Source organism: Panthera onca, chromosome A1 (assembly GCF_046562875.1).
Source record: "Panthera onca isolate mPanOnc1 chromosome A1, mPanOnc1 haplotype 2, whole genome shotgun sequence".
NCBI classification, from domain to species: domain Eukaryota; kingdom Metazoa; phylum Chordata; class Mammalia; order Carnivora; family Felidae; genus Panthera; species Panthera onca.
The window spans coordinates 88,375,414-88,398,337 of record NC_138339.1 but is presented as its reverse complement, the minus strand read 5'-3'; the positions used below and the strand labels follow the sequence as shown (position 1 = coordinate 88,398,337).

General features: G+C 36.6%; 1 long non-coding RNA gene across 1 annotated transcript in view; it reads left to right on the top strand.

Moving 5' to 3' along the window:
• The window catches only part of LOC132681197 (uncharacterized), a 39,614-nt gene that overhangs the window by 4,233 nt on the left and 12,457 nt on the right, over positions 1-22,924 (top strand). The window contains exon 2 of the long non-coding RNA XR_009610939.2: positions 19,104-19,424. This is a non-coding gene — a long non-coding RNA (uncharacterized LOC132681197). The remainder of the gene's footprint in view (positions 1-19,103; positions 19,425-22,924) is intronic.

Genomic DNA, 22,924 nt, shown 5'->3' with positions numbered 1-22,924 from the left:
TTTCCTCATTTAAAAAGCTTTGTAATTCAGACTCAGAGGACCAGGACCTCTTTCTATCCATCTGGACATGCTCAATGGGTCACACCCAAGATCAGAAGCCATGTTCCTATCTTCCTTATGGGAAAATGATAAAATAATATCCACAAGCATCTGATACCAGGGGCACAGCCTGGACACACACACCTTGCCCTCTTCCCCTTGGCCTTGCATGCCCTGAAGAATGAATACATCCATCTCCAAAGCTGATGCTTCGAAGTGACCAGTCAGATGCTCGCAGGTCAGCTGGCTGTCCTCTTGGACAGAGGGTCCATAAATCAGAGAGATGTTGGTGTGGTTGAAAGAGGAAGGTAGTCTAGCCTGAGGGAAGCCACGTAAATCTCTCCCAGAGCATTGTTCCTGGTAGGGAGTGGGGGTGAGAGTTGGGGTAGCTCCTGGGGCCTCGAGCTGTTATTAATGCCCTGGCCCTCCTGCAGTGGGTGCTAACTTGTTGTGCATGAGAGCTGCCGCCACCCTTCCCAAACATCGGACCGCTTGGAAAAGTCAAGCACTGCTGAGCCCTGATTTTCATTTAATAGTCAAAACCAAGATGCATTTGGGCTATGATGATAGGACAGCTCCCTTGAAAAGATTATTTGAACTACAAAGGCATTCATTTAGGGCTAGTGATGTTGCAAAAGGGCCTGCTAGAAATTAGCAGCCTGTCCCGGTATTTGGAGAGCAAGAGTGACAACTTATTGGAAGTTCTCAAGGAATCATTTATATTTCACACTCCACTAGGCAGCTGATTTGAGATTGTCTGTTAGCATAACAAAGGCTCTGAGCCTGTGAACTTCAGAAACCTTTCGACCTCTTAGCTGCTGGCATGAATAGCCCCCAGTCCTGCCTATAGAGATCTCCCAAAGCTCCCCTGTTCGTGGCTAAATTGTTAATCAGGGTAATTTAATATAGTTTTCAATATGCCTCATCTCTTATTGGGAAAGGTATTCACAGCTTCCCTACCCCTGAAAAAAAGTTCTTTTATTCAAGTGTGAGAGGGGCAGCTGCAGACAGACCCCCATCCCTTGCTGCTCCCCCCACTGCTCTGAAGCAGCGGCGATGTTCGGAGCAGCAGCCCTAGCGAAGGGCCAGAAAAAGAAACTCGAACGATGATGCCTTTGCACGCACTCCAACCTGAACCTGAGATTCCAGCCTATTTACGCTAGGAACCGACAAAACAAAAACCCAAGGCTCAGCCATAACTGACATCTCAGAGCCAACACACACGCGCACACACACGCACACGCACACGCCACACCCCCTTCCCCTCCCTCCCTTCACCATGCTTCCCCTCCCTCCTCATCTCCCAGCTAAGCTTCTCTTCTGGCTCTCGACAAAATGCACCAGACCCCAAGGCCTGCTAATTTTCATTGCTCTCACTCTTGGAGGCAGCCCACACCCTCCTGCACGCTCCTTCATAGTCACCCTCAGCCCGGAGCCCGCATCCTTTCCCTGTGTCACATACACTTGCTCTCACCGGCTCCCTCGCACACTATCAATTCACATGCACATTAGTTAGCTGAAAAGAGCCAGAGCACAAATATATTCATTTTAATCCAGTTAAGACCTAAGAGGTCTCATAGGATATTATTCAATAGTTTGAGAATCAAGTATAAAACTCAGATTTTGCCACACTGTTTCATCTCAGAGAGGCCTACAGCCTGCCTTTCTTTCACTTTCCGCCTGTACATAATGTAAAAAAATAAAATAAAGTGATTAAAAAACAATCACAAGCAAACCACCCTGTTCTAGGCAATCACTGTTCAAATATCATTATTTTGTCTTTTTTAAACGACCTGTTTCTCATACCCATGTACAAAGTCGGAAGAAAAATGTCATACAATGAAGGAAAAAAATATGAAGTCGCTACCTTTAAAAATTAAAAATGAGAAGACACAATCTCTTAATCTTATTTTTCCACGTGAGAATTTTAAGACTTCTATAATCTTTCATCATTCATTTTTACATGAGAATTTTAAGACCTCTGTAAAATGTATCTGAATATTTCCTGATTGCTTTGGTGGTGATTTTCTGTGCAATTGTGCTCTGTCTTTGTGCGGGTTGAGGCCCTGTGTCTTGCTTCTTCCTGGAACAGCCATTTCTCGTTAGCCCAGTCTTGGTTGGTGTACCACTCTCTCAGCCTCCTAAAGTTGGATAAAGCCAGGATCTAGTGCCTGAAGTATTTCCTTTGAATTTGCTCTAGTTAGAGTGGTCCCTGATGAGGGTGCGGACTTTGTTAACTCACTTGAGATCCTAGTCTACCTAGCATCTCAAAACTGCTGAGATGGGAGACAAATTCTTTCTATAGGATCAGAGAAAGGATTACTAACCTCCAAACAGGAAGTACAAATATACACCCATAATTAATAAAACAAAACAGCCCAGCCTCTTTCTCAAGATAATTTTTCTTGGAATTAAAAAAAAAATTAAAAAAATACATTTCCTGGTCAATTTTAATATCTAAACAATGCCCAGAGGTGACACTTTGGAACAGAAAATAAAGTAAGTGTATTTGGTTATTGTTTCATATGGCAATCCCAAAATCTGCATTTTTCTTGAAAATAAATCTGACCACCTAAATTTCAATGGTGTGGAAGTTTTTAGATTATAAGCATTTTCATCAATAATGTATGCATTATTCATTTTAATGATAGGATGTTTAGCTTATTTTACTCTGTAAGTAGTGCTTTTCATTTTCGTGATGTCTTAAACCAGAATATTTAGAAAATATTAATTGTAATTACCACAAGTCACTGAATCAATATTTCTGGTTTCTCCTTTAAAAAGCCAAAAAAATTGAAGCATTCATATATAAATTAACAGAAATTTAACTTTCAAAAGATGGCTAGAGACCAAAAAATATTATGGCTTTTAAACCCAAGAAAGAAAAAATACACAATTTACATTTTTTCAGTGCTTTTGCTTAACATTTTTTCATTAGCCTTTCCTTCATTAGAATTTATGATCCATGTCCATCATTACACTTTCACATCTCTGATTTCTGTTAAATTTTCTAACAAAGGTTAATAAATATAAAGGAGTAAAAAGGTCTATTTACTTTCATCTGAAGTGCTCAATATTTCAAGGTTATTTGTATTTGCATGTAAATTTTTCCATGTTCTAATTTAAATTATCAAAATCTGAGTGGAATTAATTCTGTTTGGACTTAGGAAGTAACAGGGATTTTTTTTTTAAGAAAGTGAACAATGTGATTTTGCTAAATTATAACATTTTCTTGGTGTTGGGCCATCTAACACTCTCTCTAGCATGGCACAATTTGGGCTTCACATTTATGGAAGGAAAAGGGTTGGGGGGAGAAGGATATATATTTGGAATGGTGTTTGACAGGGGGAATGAACGCAGACACCAGAACAATTATATTACAATCCCATTGGGAATGCCAGCACCAAATTTAGCCAGACTGATGGGGTACTGTCTAGACGGTCCCTTTTGTGTATCAGCTGTTTTTTCCCTGCTTTATTGCACTGCCTGAATGTGTGAGTTGAAAATGCATATGGATCCCCAACATAACCATTCCTGCAACTATACATTGCTATTAAACTTCCTCTCATTTGGCTGAGAATCAAGGATTGTGTATTCCTACTGTATTTCCTTTACAATATTTTGTAATTAAAATGCAGCTTCCAGAACTAGTGGTTTAACAAAGCTTCTAAGACAAAGTAGAAGGTGCCTAGGCTGTTTTATTATATGACAAAATAAATGTACTAGGTAAACATTTCTATCTCCTCAAACATGTCCACCTCTTTTCTACACAAGTTAAAGAAAGCCAGGAAGAAAAGAAATAAAACAATGAGAAGAAAAAGGCATAGCACATGTAAATTACCACCTTTCCTTTTGAAAAGGGCAAGGATAGAAAGAAAGAATATTTATTAAATGTTTACAGTGTAATTAATTGCAGTGTGTGTGGTTTTCCTTTTTTTTTCTTTTTTTTTTTCTTTTCTTTCTCTCTACTTGGTAAACCAAATAGAGTTCAGTAATCAGGGTTCTTGTGAGGGCTTAGAAATAGATTCTCAAACTCTTTTAAATACATGTTTACAAGATTACTTTAGTGTTATTGGGCAGATAGGAAATCCCAGAGACCTTTCACATCTGGGCAACTGTCAGGATTTTGTTTTGTTCGTCAAGATAGTGCAGGAAGGCTACTTCTTACTTATATGTGATTACAGTCTCCACACAAAACATTCATTGTTCAAAGGAGCAAGAAGGCACCCCTAAATAGGATACATTCCATGGGTGATAGGTACTAAGGTTGGATGCCTTTGCTAACAACCAAGAATTTGAAATGAGCACAAATTAATTATTCCAATGAGAAAGTGAGAAATAGAAAAACACATAATGCTCATCAAAGTAGGTATCAGATCTACCTCTGTCTACGAAAGGTTAATCAGCAACTTTTGTCTACAGCTGCCAAGAATTGAAAGGTATAAGAAGTTGGAATTCCACAAAATACGTCAGTATAAATAAAAATCAGGGCACAAATGAACCCACTGTTTAGAGAAGAGAACCCCATGTTTCATAGCGCAGATAACTTTTATTAATATGCACACACAAGCAGGAATTCTATATTCCATTTGCTGTAATTTTTTTCCCTTAACAAAAAGAGAAATGGTAAAAGTTTTTGCCCTTATTAAGGAAAACAAAACCAAAGGTAAAGTTGGTGATAGAAAAAAAAAAAATTAATAGATACATTCTGATTTCTTGAGCTCAATTTTGTCAGTGACTAAATGATGGAATTTGGATTTAAAAAATTTTCCATACCTTACCCCTGGAATTCAATAACCACCACCTACTAAGGACAATGAAGATTTTATCCATCTTTTGAGGACTGTGCGTTGAAGACGGCTAGAGGAAAGAGAAAGTAAATTTTATTCCCAATTTTAATGAACAGGAAAAGGCTAGAAATCACCTACTTTTTGCTTTGAAACATCAGATCACAAATCAACCATCATAAAATATGATGATGGACACAGGATTGGGGAAACTTCCTGGTTGGCAGAGGTTATGAGTCTTGACCAACTGACATTGAACATGGAGACCTTAGGTTGCACTTGTAGGTATCGATGCTAACAAACTCTAAGGCCTAAGTTTGGTATGATTGAGAAAAAGAAAATACAACCAAAGGCAGTGACAGAGAGCAAAAGAAACCAAGGCTGGGAAATAAGCAAGCAAGAGAAAAATGAGGTGGGCTGGGGGAGAGCGGTGGTTGGGGGTGACGTGCAGGGTGAGTGAGAAAGAAAGAGCAAAGAATGAATATTCTAAGCATTGTTTTAATCTAAAACAGAGATGCTTCCAGGAGAATGCATTTCAATGGAGCTGAGCCAAAAATAATTATAGAGATTTTCTTGTTTTGTTTTGTGAATGAAGAGCATCTCTTTTCTCTGGAGATGCGAGAGAGAAAGGACCAGAGCCAAGAGATTGAAGTGATGCCCCTCTGCCCCTTTGCTTCCACACAGCACAGTAGCAGACCTTTCTTTCTTCCCTTTTCCAAAAGCTATTGGCACTGGATTGTGCTAGGAAGAGAGGGAAGTGGCAGCAGGCCCTCAGACCTAGCTGGGTTTTCTATTCTAACAATAGCTTGTTTACTCTGATAAGGCTGAAGTATTGAAATTGGAAGCGAGATTGGGGTGGGGGGGCAGAGATACATATTTTAGGTTCTAGAAATAAAACTGAGCTATTTACAACTAAGAATATTCCCCTGTTTGAGATACTTGAAACTTCCCTTGGGGTTTGTTTTACCAATTACATTTGTTTCCTTGTTTTTCATCATCAATAGCAAGCTACTACAGGAAATAAAGTATTCTCTCAATTTTCCTCCATTTTTTTCTGTGATGTAAAAATCTTTATCTTGGAGCCTTTTTTACAGGGGAAAAATTGTCATTTGTTAAAATAGCTTGGGCTGTGACTGAATTTTTTGTGAAAGCAACATACTATACTCTTCATGAAAACTGGAAGAAAAAATTTTAGACTAATATGAAACATACAGGATTGGGGGGAGAAACCCACCAACATTAACAGACTTTTGGGAGGATGGAAGTAATTATAACTCAGAACTAATACCTAAAGACTGTTCATTTTCTTAAGTCAAATTGATTTGCGTACAAATCACACTATTAAGTACTGTCTGAACCTGAATACTCTCTCCAAATCTCTTATTTTAGCTGTTGTGCAATGCTAATGTTCCTGTTGTCATTTTTATCATTCATAGATGTTAATTCTACAAGTAGGTTTAAGGTACCACTTTTATCTTTGTATTACCTGAATTTTTAAAAAGCAATTTCAGAAACCTAAGAACCAGTTCCTTTCCTCCACATCATATTTCACAGCTTGTAAAAACTGACATTCATTCTTCATAAATATTTGACCTGTTAAATTTAACAATTTTGGCATCCAGTAGAATAGCATAGCGAGCTTAACGGGTTAACACCATATAGGTAGACTTAATGGGTTAACATCAAAATGACCTTGATGTGAATTTAAAACAAGAAAAACTATTTGTGTTGCATTAGTAGTCAAGATTATCTATTGGCTTAAGTATAAACATCTTAGATAGTAGCAAAAATGGATATAATTTTCTTTAAAACTTTTACATGTTAAAATTGTTCTGGTTTTTCTGTCAAAAAACTATCGAAATGTATAGGAGATGGCAGTAAAGTTGTATAATTCTATTATGTTGTTAAGGGTTTTTTTTTTATTTCTTAAAGATGGAAAATATCTTCATGTACATGGGACTTTATTTAGGGATTTTCAAAACATGTTTTAAATGTCACTGTGAATATATTGTGTAAATCTATGAATATGAGTTTTATAAATCCACATTTAATTTAATTAATCATATTGATTCACTTGACATTTTTCTTCTCCTAAATCTCCCTTTCCTTTTTTTCCCCCAATCTCTCTATTAAAAGCAATTCATTCACAGTGGTAGACTAATTTTTGAAGCAGATTTTACAAAATAAAACCGACGATGGTTTTGGAAGAACTTTTAAAAGCATTCAACTTAAATTTGTTAGAAGTGGTTAAAATGATTATTTAAGAATTCAAAGTACTTAATCACACTAATCTTAACATTATATTTAAAACCCAATACCCCAAATGAGCAGATCTACTTTTTTAAAAGAGCACTTGTTAATATTAAATAATCAGAAAAATCATTAACATGCTTTAAAGCAAAACAAGCGATAAGATTAGCAACAAATGTTTATTTTGCCAAGTTTTAAAAGAACACTTTACCCCTTTTAAAACAAAATAACTTGTAAAAGAGCAAAATATTTAGTGATATTTAGGATCTATTAAAAACCCCAATATACACAATTTGAGAATATATATTTGATTTTACTGCATCGTTGAAATTGTCGATGGAAAATATTAGTCTAGCAAAACATTTAGAATATGGTGTATAATAATTTATTATTAAGGGCAAAGTGATATACCACACCAACATATGCATTTACTATCAAGCTCTAGAACTAATTAGGAAATGAAGAGATAACGACAGATTTACAATTGATAGGTGTCCCAAAGATGTTAGTAATAATAAGTAAGCTAAAATGAATACAGAGCCCTAGGTACATGCATCAAGGTTTCTACATTTTCTAAGAGTATATAGATACATGTGTACAGATATGCTAAATGCAGATGTATTTGTCATTTAATTGCACTGGTCATCATATTATAAAATGGATTTTTAAAGGTCCTATCTTGACCAGTTCTTTCTTAGCCCCAAATTACTAAACCAGTTTCAAAGCTTTGCTCAGAAAAGTTATATTTCACTTAAAACCAACCACAGATATTGCCCCAAAGGAAGTCTTGTTTGCTTGTTCTTTTCATTTTGTAGTGGTATGTATGGAGTCCAACAAGCAACTGTGGGGGGCGGGGAGGGGGAGGAAGCAGCAAGAAGCAATCAAAAGGATTAGGATGGAAACTTCCTCAAGCTTCACGGGCTTGTTTGCTGGCCACAGATGCCATTATGGTGTATAGATAAGATATGTTTAATATGAAGACTTTAAAAAGAGCCTTCACACTCCTGAAAATTCAGAGGCAAAGCCGAGCCTCTTTCTTTAGCCCATATACTTCACTACATTGGCCCAGGAAGTCTGGCTAAAGATAGTTTCATCCAGCTCACATGCTTGGGTTTTGTCACTTCATGTCATAACCTCCACATTACTTAAATGTAGTTTTAAAATGTGTTAAACGGAAATGCTGATATAAGCCTAAATGTAGCTGCACTTGCTGTTTCTGCTCTAAGTTCATTCATGGTAGTGGATTTAGTTAAAGGGCCCAGAACGGCCATGCTTAACATTAGGGAAACAAAATCCTCTTGGCTTCAATGGGGGCTAGGTATATGTCAGAGCAGTGGGGACTCACCGTAGATATTTGAGATAAGTACCTTCTGTAGAAACGTACACATTTCGTTGATGTCCCATATAATGTGAAGAAAAATATGCTGCATTACAAATAAAGCCCCATTAGCTTTTTTTTTTTTTTGATACTAAATGCTTTTGTATATATCTTGGACACAGAGAATATGCAATAACATTTATGATAGTAATAGCTGACTCCAAATAAGAATGGCTAGTGATCCTAGGTGTCTATTGAATCATAATCAAGGACTACCTGGTAAGCATTAAATGACAATAAAGGGTATTCTTACTAAAATATTAGATGAATTGATAATAAAGAAAATGGTCATTTTGACAGAAAAGCCAACAGAAAATAGCAGTAATTATGTGTGCCTTGTACACGAGCACACTGCATTACATGCAGTATGCAATGTGCTATTATAAAAAAAAAAAAAAGCATGGTACCTCTTCTGGATGATACAGCTGCATTAGGAAGTTTTATAGAATGGCTTATTTTCCAGAATACAACATTTAGCTTTTCCACATGCTCTTTTGGTAGAATTTCTCCTCCCAGTTAAAAACTGGTTTTCATCACACAACTGCATAATTATTTTCTGCAACTAGCGATAATTACTTGTTTTGTGTATCTCTACTAGAGTGATTCAGTGTTTGCTGTTCTACCTCATAAAATGCATCTGTATTAGAGGCACGTGAAAAGGAGTATTGACCTTATATAATATATTGCTATATTGGTAGGGGCACACAGCGCTAATTCTTTGTAAGAGGCACAAAAGTCTATATTGCTTTGAGTTTTCCTTTTTGAATGCTATGTGAGTTTTCTGACTAAAGCATAAAACTGGAGGTAACTGAAGACAAGAAACCTCACAACATGGAAATTACTCAGTACACAAAGAAATTCCCTCTCAGATAAATGTACAATGGGTGACTGAATAAAAAAGGCCGTTGGAGGGATTTGTTGATAGTGGCATCACAGAAAACTCTGGAATCAGTGTTTGTGAGATTTGTCACACCAAAAAATCAAGAACAGATTCCAAATCATTCAAGAATATCTCATCATTTTATGTCACTCACAAAGCCCTCCACAAATAAAAATGAAAATTAAGCAGAGCCCCTCCTGCCAGTCTTTTTATCTTACAACAGCCTTTCTCTTTCTCTCTTTTCCTTCCAACTCTTATTTGTCTGAGGTTCTCCTTTCTTTCAAGTTTTCTTTAATCCTTGCTTTCCCCATGTCCCTGTTTAGTCTTATTCACCAGTGATGCCAACAAAAATAAACAGTCTGTTTAAAACAAGTGAGTCAATGCCAAAAAAGACATGATTGGTGTGTAGCTTATTTGTTATTTTTATTTTTTAGTGAAACTACACCTGTGGCATTGTCTTACTTAATTTTTTCTTATCATTTAAAAAACACAACACAAAGAAAATAGCAGAGAATTGAAGGGCTATTTAATGTCTTTGGATTTATTTATAAATATATGTAATGTTAAATGCAGCGAAATCCTTGTGAGACTACTTTCGTGCTTACTGATCCCAGGGTGCAGAAAGAATTAGCTTATCCAGGAAAACTCAAAGTCATAATTAGTCTTGTGAATTATAATAATCGGGTCTCATCCTACATTTCTTTCTCATGTGGTACTCCCAGTGGGAGTTCTGCATGAAAAAGGACTACAGGATTGGGCATTAATAATGGTATACCTGCGAAATATGAGCATTTTCCTACAGTGCCAATCAATGAAATTAGAAATCTGCCCCGTCTCAGTCCTATGCCCTTCAACCAATTAGAAGATTAACACCAACAGATTTTTCAAATTTCAAAAGGAAATTTTACTCTTAGTTTTAAAAATACCTCTTAAAATTATAAAATAAAACAGAAGTTTTTCCCCCTAATGAAATATATCTTTCACTCCTGACTTACAGGTATAAGGCTGTAATTAATATTTTTATTTTTTTATTTTTATTTATTGTTTTAAATTTTTTCTTAACGTTTATTTATCTTTGAGAGAGAGAGAGAGAGAGAGAGAAAGTGGGGAGAGGCAGACAGAGAGGGAGACACCGAATCCGAAGCAGGCTCCAGGCTCAGAGCTGGCAACACAGAGCCCGACACGGGGCTAGAACTCATGAATCCCAAGATCATGACCCGAGCTGAAGTCATACACCCAACTGACTGAGCCACCCAGGTGCCCCTAATCTTTATTTTTAAAAAGTTACCAACGCTTACGTTTTGGATAATTTCCTCAAACAGATAGAAACAAAAGAGCAAGTAAGGGAAGAATCCATGAAACTCAGGAGAAAGCTTTAAGTAACTTGAAGTCTCTCAGATCAGCTGTTTTTCCTAAACTGTTTCCTCAGGGTTGACTGACAGAGATGACCGATGGTTTTAGTACACAGACCTAGCCTAAATTCAAGAAAAAAAGGGTAATAGTTTACCAATCCTGAGGTGTTGATATTTTGTCACAGAAATACTTCGTATATGATTTACATTAGGATGAACCAGGCTTAGAAAAGTAGGCAGAACTCAATCACAACTGTACATGCATCTAAAGTCTAACCTGCATGGCTCTACCTTCAACAGGTGAATGAATAAACACCATAGTATATTAAAACAATGGAATACTACACAGCAATAAAAAAATGAATCACTGACACATTTTGCAATATGGAAGGATTGCAACCTAAATATGCTGAGAGAAGCTAGAAAAAAAAGAGTACAAATTATTTATATAATAGTCTAGGAAATTCAAATTAATATATAGTGACAGAAAGCTGACTGGTAGTTGTCTGAAGGAGTGATCAAGAGGTGGGAATTAGAAAGAGGTATAAGGAAACTTTCAGGAGTGATGGATGTATTCATTGTCTTGACTATGGTGATGGTTTCACAGTTGTATACAAATGGAAAAACTTAAAGAATTATACAGTTAAGGGGTGCCTGGGCATCTCAGTTAAGTGTCTGATTCTTGATTTCAGTTCCAGTCATGATCTCACGGTTGATGGGTTTGAGCCCTGCATCAGGCTCTGCACTGACTGTGTGGAGCCTGCTTGGGATTTTCTCTTGTCTCCCTCTTTCTCTCTTCCCCTCCTGTGCATGCGCTCTCTCTCTCTCTCTCTCTCAAAATAAATAAATAAACTTTATGAAATAATTACACAGTTAAAAAAAGAAGTTTGTTATATGTTCATTTTACCTCAATAAAGCTGTTAAAAGTAAATGAACTGATTAGAATGGATATAGCAACCAATCACCAATCAGAATGGATACACCAATCAGAATTTGAACAATAGGTTTCAGGATTATCCAGGTAATTGGGACCATTTAGTTGACCATGAAGTATGTAGAGATTGGGATGGCCCTCTTCATCCCCTCCCTGACGTTTATGACCCCTGGAAAACCATTTTCCACCTTCTCTTGCTAAAGCCAATACAATTAGGAATAACGTGAGCATCACCACTTTTACATTCTACCTCGAACAGTGCCACAAACCATGTGACTTAGGACAGGTGACAAAACTAATGTCAAAATATTACTCGACAATTGTTTGCAGTAGAGGTAAACTGCAATATATTTTCTTCTAGAGTAAATGGGATCCATCTAGAAAGTATTTCAGTTTTATAATTGTCTATTTTGCCATAGCATCTCTATAAAGATTTTATCCTCCCTTTTTTTGCTATCATGCACATGATAAAAATGGAGTGGGAAGGCAAAATTGGGGATACCGTTATCAAAACAACATAAATGACCCAAAGATATCTGTCTCAGGTAGATAGCCTATGTGACATGATCAATTTCAACTCAATTCAGCAAAAATTTATTAAAATACACTGTAAGGTACAAAATCACCATATTCCAAAATCATTCTATCCTGGAATGGAGGACAACTGACTGAATGCCTTGTGTAGAATAAAGGATTAAGATAACTCCAGGTTATTATTTTTAACTGTTCTATTTTATTTATAGTGAATGTTGTGTTTATTTACTTACAACTGAATTTTTAGATGCATAACTTGAGTTTGACGAGAGCCCATCTCAGGGACAGAGAAAAAAATAGTCCTCCATAGTTTTTAAGACTCTCAGTGACTAAACTGAAAGAAAAACATATGGGGGGAAAAACTGGAAGCAAATTGAATACTTGTGCAAAAGTGACATTTTACTAAAAGAACATGCTTAAAACTGGGTTTCTTGAACATATGTCAATGAAATTGAAAATGAAATGTAGTCAGTGAGTAGAATGTATTTCTGAATGCAGAAGAACACGTGTGTTACATTACCTAAAATGGAAACGTTTTTTCATCTTGTCCCACTATGATTTTTTTATCCTAATTTTAGAGATACGATATTAAAAATATGTTAAAACAATTCTGTTTAGGGATTTAGGTACATTTTAGTTTTTAAAAATCTCCATCATTTTGCCAAGGTCAATCCTCACATCTCATAGATTTCCAAATTAAAATTTACAAAATGAAAAATGTGCCACTGATCTTGGATTTAAACTCATAACTTATGTTAGTATGTAGCTAATTCTTGCATTTTAAACCTGTGTACAACAGCTATGGTTAAATATTTTTCTGATGTTTTTTCAAAATAGAAAAAAATAAGAGAAGTTCTACTTTGTACTTTGTTCATTTCTCCTGGTTTTCTTTTTCATGTCTTCTTTCCTCTGTTCTTCCTTCTTTTTCTGTCACTTCATTACTTAGCTTCTGATTTTTTCAGCTATTGTTAATGTGGGTCAGTGACCAAGACTTTGTCTTAACCTTGAAGATGCAATTGCTTTAGGCAAGTCCTCACGCTATTTCTCCACTGTGCTTAGACGTTAAAAGAGCTCTTCAGATACAGTGTCTGTGAGACTGTTTTCTTTTGTTACCATTCAGCACTGGATTTTAATTTAACCAGGACCAGTTTGGTGATAAAAGAATTCAAAGGGTTTTGAATAAAAAAATAATACAAAGAAAACAGTAAAATAAAATAAATAAAAAACAAACAAAAGGTTTTTAAGAGGTCCCACCACTGCCATCTCCCTACCTAATTTCTGATGTTCCATATAATCTAGTCAGATGAATATACCTTCTTCCCTTCATACTTTTTGGTAAGAATCAAAAAAAGCTGTCTGGAAGTGGATACATACAGGGGAAACCCTGTACTTAGATTCCTGGAACTGGGGACTCTTGCTAGAATAAACCAAAGAACCTTTGGTATAGAGACAACTAAAAGAGCAGATTTCTTTGCTCTGTGGAATAATCTCTTGGTGTTCAGTGATGACTGCTTGTGGTTGAGATGCTCAGTCAACTTCTATTTCTCCTGCACTCCTTACCTGAAGGGAGAGTTAAAGTGGCCATGGTATTTTATGGCCACATTCCAGATATCTAGGTTTTTCATCTGTATACATTGGCAAAAATCCACCCTACTCATCTCATTGTATTTTCCTTAGGGCCCAATGTGGTACTGTATGTGAAATCACTTTGCAAACTATAAAAACATGATAAAAATGTGAGTATTGTTTACTGAAAACAATAGAACACTAGAAACTGATGTGGTATATATATAGCATTATCAGCCAGGTACATATCAATCAATTCAGGACCTTCATTTTTTAGGTCCTGACACAAACACCTTGTTTGTGCAGACAGACTTTTTTTTTAGTTCACAGAAAATCAGATCATTAGGTAGGGCTAACAAGCCGCTCCTTGTGATGTTTTCCCATGTAATCTGGAGGAAGTATTGAGAGAGTCTGTCAGCACTGAACCATTTGGACATGTGAAATCTTATCAGAAAAAAAATCTTGTCTTAGAGATATGTGAAAAATGTCCATGGACAAGCGATTTAGGTGATATTGCTAATAAACCCTATCCTCTATTACCACATACCCATTCTCCAGCAAACTTACAGACCCTCCTTTTCTCTCATTGATCCACTAACATAAAGTCTTTTTCTAATTCACTATTATAAGTAATTACAATTAGAATGGATTTATTAATTAATGTCTATTATAATCATCATTAATTAATCTTAACTATACAGTATTTCATATAATCTGTTCCATAACTCTTCATCTTTAGAAAGAGAATTCAGAGTTGCCTCTGAGACAGTGGAACTCACGAAATCAGTTAGGGACTATAGACAGAACAAAGCAATAAAACTATTTAGCACTTCAGAATGAAGAGCCAAACAGGAATTGCAAATCCCCATGTTTATTTTGCCTGCAACAGGTTAAATCACTTAAAATTGGAAAAATCAATGCAATATTCAAATTCTACTTTGTACAGTGTTTTTACTCATCAACTATCCAAGGAATATGATAATCTCAAAGTTTTACTCAGAGATCTATAATATTTAGACAACAAAAATTTTATTTACTTTCACTCAAATTTCTGTAAAAAATAAAATCAAAAGAAAGTAGTTTTTTAACTCAGAGCCTGACACTTATTTGCAAGAAATTGATGTTGATCGGAAAACAAAATACTGTTTTAATCTATGTCTGAGGAAAGTTAGGAGAGCCTTTTAGAATATCCAACTTCCATGTATTTACTTTAAAATGGCAACCTTTGCTAACTACCTTATTTACCTGCAATGAATTATTTTTACAAGTGTTTACTGTCCTTTCCAAAGACTAACATATCATGTCAACACTTTTTCTAATATAATGTCAAGCGGCAAGAATTATACAGAATACTGTTTCAAAGTAAGCAAACTTATACTGTGGGGATGACTGATGTAACCTAAGCAGATATTATAAGCAGAGACAGATACAGGCAAAGTTTTTGCCTTAACAGATCCTAAAATGAAGTTGGATTAGAGGAGATACAGAAGACATAAAATTACACCTGTAATTTACCTTTTCCCCAAATAACTAGCTCTGTTATTACCTTCTACTGATAATTGATTTATGTATGGCTCAATCCAATAATTTCCTACTTTTATATATAGTGGAGGGTAGTGGCTTCCTAACTTCTATATACACATATAGGGCTTGAGACCACGTATCTCAAGAACGTTGCTGCACGACATCTTTTAATATGTCATTGTTTAAGAACCAGCAAGTATGCACCTAGTCTGCTAAAAATGGCCTGGATAAGAAATGGGATATTCTGCAGAATCCTACATATCTCTCCACTGCTGCTTCCCGGGTTCTGTCTGTAGGTTACCTTGGTTGGTTTAAAAAGTCACTGATCTTTGGTTCTTGGTTTTACTTCAGTCCTTGGCATTTCCTGTATGACTCGCGGTAATCAAATTTAGGAGCCTGCCATAACCCACCTGCAACTGATCCCACATGTTCTTTAGTGGTATTCTCACTGGCTCCTCCCCACAGTCTTGCTGCACCAGTCCCATAATATGCATGGTCTGACAGCTATGTCCGGTGTTTTCTTTTATCTATGCTAGCATACGTATTTGGTCAATTCAGAAAAATAAGCAGTTTATTTTAATATTTAGTTGACCATCTGGGTGGCCAATTAGGAAATAACTGCATAAAACAGTCAAAAGACTGTAAGATTCAGAACTAAGACGATAGCAGGAGGGTGGAAATATCATGGGCTTAAGAGCTACTGAAGAGAGAGAATCAATAGGATTTGATGACTGATTGGTTGAAAGAGATAAAGGAGAGGGAAAAGCCATGGATCATACCTTATTTCTGGCTCTAGAAATGGAGGTAATCATGAAGCCATTTATTAAAATGGGAGACACAGGAGGAAAAGCAGATTTTGGGTGAAGGAGATGTGATGAATTCAGTTTTGCATAATTGAATCATAGGCTTGTCTGTAAGACATCTAAGTTGTGATACTGATGTTCAGTGTATAGTTAAATACAGGGTCTACAGATCAGGCAAGAAATCTAGCTTTGGGATGTGCATTTGAGAATACGTTATTTAAAAAAGCTAAATGGTCTAAGGTATTTTAAATAAAGTGAAGAAGTAACATACAATAAGGTTTACTACAAAAGGCTGTTGATGAATATGGCTAGTAGAGTTTTAGTAAAATGATAGAACAGAAGCCAGATTCCGATGAAGGAGGAGTAAATGGAAAACAAGGGAATGGAATCCTTCATGCTTACAATGAGAACAGCTACTTTTTCTTTTTTTTTTAAATCTCAGGATTAGAGCCAAAATTAGTTATATATTTTCTAAAAAATTTAAAATGAAGTCTTTTACCTTTCTTTTGTATCTATTCTTTATTCTCTCAGGTATCTGTGCTGAGGTACTTTATTTTCAAGAGACAATGTATATGAAATGTTTAGCACAAAGCCAACATAGTAAATGCTCAAGTAATATAACTGCAGGTATTCCTACATATGTGATTCTAATACACTTCTGAAAACATGTGGGAAAGCAAAATTTTTTGTTGCAAGAGCAAATATTTCATTATTTTAAATAGGAAAAATAATAATGCATTCTTAGTATAAGCGAAAGCCCCAACCAGTTCCCCTAAACATCATTTACACACTCTTACACATCCATATAATAATCTACTAAGGATTTATGCATTATAAAAATACATAGTTCTTGATTATTTAACATTTAATGAACACACTAGTGATTATGTTGGTGTGGATGAAAGACGTTATGAGATTACAGATTACATTTTGCTTCTACACAGCAATGAATATGCGTTCTAACGTAAATAAGCAAGAAGATATGTAAAAAATACATATTAGATGCAAGTAACAACAAAAATATAAAGAAGACATTTTGGCTTTAAATGGTTACTCTCAGAATAAGATTCAGTGATGAGGGAGACCTTTTCGCTTAATAATGCATAACATCGTTGAACAAGGCCAATGTTTAGCACTACGTTATTCTGAGAATATCAGAGATATCAACACATTGTTTTCTGCATCCTCCTGTGCAACTCTCTGAAAGTTACATGGAGATTCATGGTAAGAATTTTCGATTCAAACACTAAATTTGGGGTAAATGTTTTTAAAAGTTGCTCTTACAACTTTTAGTATCATGTAGACCTGTGATGTGGGTGTGCTCTTGTTATGGACATGTGCAAAGCAGAGCAGGAGTTCTCAGCTGGGAGAGATTGTGCCTCCCAGGGGATACTTGGTAATGTCTGGGGGACATTTTTGGTTGTCATTAAACAGAGGTCAGGGATACAGCTACACATCCTACAATGTACAGAACAGATCCTCATCACAAAGAATAACCCAGCCCAGAATGTCATAGTGCTGAGGTGGAGAAACCCTGAAGGAGAGAGAAAAGAATGGAATCAAACCAATATTTCAGAGGGAACCTCAACTGGAATAAGGAACAGATTGAATATTGCAAAATCAGAAGTTGGAATGAGTTGATGTTATTAGCTTGGGGAACCATGAGGCGGATCTTTTCATCAACGGCACTAATAAATCTAAGAAAAGGAGCTACTTGGGGAAGGGACTGTGAGAAAAAATATTTAGTTTTTACAATGTTATACACTTCAGGTATGGGTGAAACATTCAAATGCATGAAATAATTTTAATTCGTGCAGGAGTTTTCGTCTAAATTTTCTAGTCAATTATTTTTTTTAAATAAAGCATTTAAATACTCTTCAGGTTTTAAGTCTGAACTCTAACTCAGTCCCATATATCATACCTTTTTCACATGTAAGCTCAGCCTTCAAGAAACTGCAGAAGAATGAGATTACTACCCCATTTAATGGATGAGAGAGATGAGGCTTAGAAAGGTTAAGCAACAAAGGTGATACAGCTACTAAATCATCATATTAAGATTTAAACCAATGTCCTCCAAGTCCCGAGCTGTTTCTAAAATAATTTTGTTTTAGTACTCAGTTGTGCTCCAATTATTTCAGACAATCCCCTGCAACCACATCTTTACTGACCTTTATAAGTAACTTCCCCCAGCTACACACACACACACACACACACACACACACACACTCATGCACACACACTTTTAAATACATTTTTTTTTTTGTTCTTATAAAAGTAATATATGTCAGTGCAGAATTTTGGAAAATATAAAGAGTAAAGTCAAATGGATAAAAATCATCATTACTTCCACCACTTAGAAATATCTACTAATAAATAAATTTTAGGTAATGATTTGAGTTTGTATTGTTTTTCTTTTTCTCCGTTGACGGTTTTGCTGATATCCAGTGCTATTGCTAAAATTAATCACAAGGAATTAGAAAGAGGAGATAAAGGGAAAGATGGCACACAAGCCAGAGAATTCGCTCTCAAATTCATAAAGAAGAAACTTGGGTGAGGTGGAGGTAGAGAGGAAATATCTAGAGTCTCTCTTCGCCCAAGGAGTACTAGGCACTTAATAAGTCTTAGTTCATCTGTCATCTCTATGCTCCGCTAATGACAAGATTAAATTGAAGCTGCACATTCCAGAGTGCTTATCATTTCCAGACTCGGTACTAAGAGCTTTACTCACATTATCTCATTTTATCCCTGCAGCAACTTCAAGTAGGATATTATTATTTCCAACTTAGAGAAGAAACTTAGGCTTCAAGAGATTTTAAAAACTTGCCAAGTTCCACATCCAGTAATTGGGGAAGCAAGGATTCTATGGCAAATTTGTCTGGTCATAGAGGCAGTGTTCTTACTCTTTGCCTATGCTGCCTCCTCCCACTGCGGAAAGCCAGGTGTGGACAAATACATAATTCAGGAAAGTGAGAAGAGAGCACAGAATACTATCTCATGGTTTCTAGTTTCAGACTTCCTTTCCCCCCCCACCCCCCTCCCTCTCTCTCTCTTGATAGAAGTAGGCTGACATATGGCCTCGGGAGTATGGTTCCAGGATTCAGTCACTAGGTGTTTTAGATTTGATTCCATTGGAAAAATACAGTGTGATAAGTAACGTGTGTGAGAAGATTAGTATGTGCCCGACACAAGAGTTTGCTAAATGAATGATCAGAAGAAAGGAGCTCCACCAAACAGAAGACCCTTTCTCAGGAGTAACTCTAATAACAAGTTGAGTCAGACTCCTACCAAAGTTTACCACTTATTGACTTCGAATAGTTGCATTTCAACAGAGAGATGCTGGCTGACTGAAAGGACTATCACATGCTTCTTTTCTTGAGGTGAGACTACTGCTCATGGAAAAGAGATGAATATCAGAGTTAAAAACTGTGGGATTAAAAATGAGCACATTTGGGTTTGAATTTAAAATAAATAAGCACAATTCCCTTGTTTTTGACAAATATTTGGAAAATGTAGTCTTTGGCTTTTAGTTTTAGGCTGTAGGATGGAGCTGTTGTAGAAAAGACTAAATGAGTAATATTCTGGCTGCATTTTCTCAGCCAGCTCTCCAGGTTGGGAATATTCTGTATCTGTGGAAACATGCTCTTCCTGTAAGGCTCAATGTAGATCATTGGTTTTACATGAAGGCCTCTATTAATCTAGTCATTCACAGACATTTTTATGCATAATTGTTGGGTAATAGTCTGTGTTTATTTTTATGATAAATGTTTCAAAGCTACTGTTCTCTGGGGTTCTCACATAAAGGAAAATATTTATCTCATTGGAATTTTAACCACACTACAATTAAAATGAAATGCAATCGATAAAATATTAATGCAGGTATGTTTGAAGATCAACTACTTAATGATTAGGCCCCTATCTATCATTCCCTAGCTTTCTGAAGGTCAATATATAGCAGAGTCAATGAGTTAACCAGCAAATCAGAAATACAATATCTGTCTAATTGTGGGTCTATTATTAATTTCTTAATGAAGTGTGTGACTTGTTGATGAGAGTTTATGCTGCCTATTCTTTTTAAAATCTCATGCCACGCTGGGTTGTTACTTCAAAGTCTCAGATAATTGAACATTATTTTTAACACTAGATATCACTGTAACACTATAGGAAATAGAATCATAGGATGTGAAGGGAAGAAATGGCTACATAGGTCTCTTCTCACCCTGTCTTTTGGAGAAAGTGACACTGAACATCACTAAAGACAATAGAGTTTCTCAGTATCACATGGTTAGTGGTGAAGCTGACCCAGAACCCAGGTCTCCTGATTCCCAGGCCACTGCTCTTCAAGACTCCAAGCCACTGAATTTCAAGATTCCAACCCAGGGTCTGGTTCTGCAGATGCTGTGGGTAATTTGCCGTGCAAATTATGAGCCTGGCCTTTTATTTCCTGTACTGTTTTCTAAGCAAAGTGAAGTAGGAATTAAGTAGGTAGGTAGAAAGGAGCAGCAGTTGCACTAACTGGAAATTTTCTCTCATGGTGGCAGGAGCCAGGTGCATTTTTGAGGCTACTTATGGTGAGGGTGAGCCCCCACCTTCTACTTGGAAGTGAGTATCTGAAATGACTAGCACCAACTTTAATCTTATAAAAACTACCATTTCTAGGTCTCAGGCAGAAGGAAGAACTCCTTGGAGTTCCTGCCAGGTACAAGGGATTACTGAAAAATAATGATATCTCAATTGCCATTATGGTGTTTTATGTTGGTAATAGAAGTCAAAAAATAACAATGAATTTCCCCACTAATTTTCCATGGCTACTTTCTATATGAGTCAACTTTAATAATTCATTTTACTTTGTGCTGGATAACAAAACGGTTCTAAGCTTTGGTCATTTGTGTGACGCTAGCAGCACTCCACAAAGGAGGAAAGAAAGTTCTTGAACTGAGGTTTTACTCTAAGTGTACAAAATTATAGCAAAAAAACAAACACAAACAAAACTCTAAACAGAAACAGCTATTCATTTCAGTTTTCACTGGTTTTCGTAAAGGGCGAGTGTGAGCAGGGGAGGGGCAGGGAGAGAGGGAGAGAAAAGAATCCCAAGCAGGCTCCACACCCAGTATTGGAGCCCAACTCTGGGCTAGATCCCTTGACCCTGGGACCATGACCTCAGCTAAAATCAAAAGTCAGATGCTTAACCGACTGAGACACCCAGGCACCCCTCATTTCAGTTTTTAAAACATTTACTTGCATCATGTAAATGGTCACTGGGCAGTCAGAACAAGGTAAAGAAAATGAAGTTTGGCAATATTGTCAAAACGGCATCAATTCCCTTATCAAAATAGAGTACCTTTGTTAAACTGATCCCAGAATTTGACTTTCAGCACTGCTCAAAAAAGTTTCAACTGATTTAATGACATTTTTCAATTTGATGGTTAGATAAGGGGCAACAGCCAAATCAGACGGGCCATTCCTGGTTTGCAGTATAATCAAGTGTGATAGCAGGGCACCTGGGTGGCTCAGTCCGTTAAGAGTCTGACTTCTGCTCAGGTCATGATCTCACAGTTTGTGAGTTCCAGCCCTGCATCGGGCTCTGTGCTGACAGCTCAGAGCCTGGAGCCCGCTTTGGAGTCTGTGTCTCCCTCTTTCTCTGCCCTTCACCCACTCACGCTCTCTCTCTCCTTCAAAAATAGATTAAACATTAAAAAAAGAAAAAAAGCTATAGCTGGCAGAGGTCTTGGACAACACTCAACTCTGTGTTTCCCAGGTTGAGGGATATATATGGACCACTGGTGTATACAAGATAATTTTAGGAGGCATATCGATACCAAAGAACACAATAAGAAAGTTTGCATTATTTCAGGTTTTTTGAGACTTCTAATTATATCAGGAAGAAAGTCTCAGACTGGGGCAAAGAACTCTCTACCACTTTTCTCTGGCTTTTTAAGAAACAGAAAGCAAGCCTCAGGCTCAGTCTTCAGCAGACAACCCTGTGGAGCTAGAATTTAATAACACTGTATGGTTTCCATTAAATAAATTTTGTCCATTTACTTATGGTGGGGACACAAAACTTTCTTTTAAGATACATTTAGTTAAGTTAAAATTTTTAAGTTAATTCAGGACAAAAATTAAGTAAACATTAGTTCAGAGAAGACAGCAATGCAAATATTACATAAAGGCTATAGTCATTGAAACAGTAAAAGTCACAAAGGTGCTGGGGAGCTGGAGACTGACTCACTGGATAGGTGGGAAACTCAAAGCCTTGAGAGGGCAGAAAATCCCAGTCAGGACAGTCTGTAGTCCACAGGCCATTTGCCAAGTAAATGTCACTTCTCTTTTTGAATCATTTCCAAAAAATTACTAATTTGAATCATTTTGCTTAAAATGGCTTTTCGGGGGCACCTGGGTGGCTCAATCAGTTAAGCATCTGACTTCAGCTCAGGTCAAGATCTCGCGGTTCATGAGTTTGAACCCCATATTGGGTTCTGTGCTGACAGCTTGGAGCCTGCTTCAGATTCTGTGTCTCCCTGTCTCTCTCTGCCCCTCCCCTACTCACACTCTGCGTCTCTCCCTCTCTCAAAAATAAATAAACATTAAAAAAATAAAATAAAATAAAATAAAATGGCCTTTCGGGGCACCTGGCTGACCCAGTTGGTTCAGCATCCAACTTTGGCTCAGGTCATGGTCTTGTGGTTCATGAGTTCAAGCCCTGTGTTGGGCTCTGCTAACAGATCAGGGCCTGGAGCCTGGTTCAGACTCTGTGTCTCCCTCTCTCTCTCTCTCTGCCCCTCCTCCACTCATGTTCTGTCTCTCTCTGTCTCTCAAAAATGAATAAATGTTAAAAAAATTTTTTTTAAATAAATAAAATAAAATGTCCTTTCCCCTATCG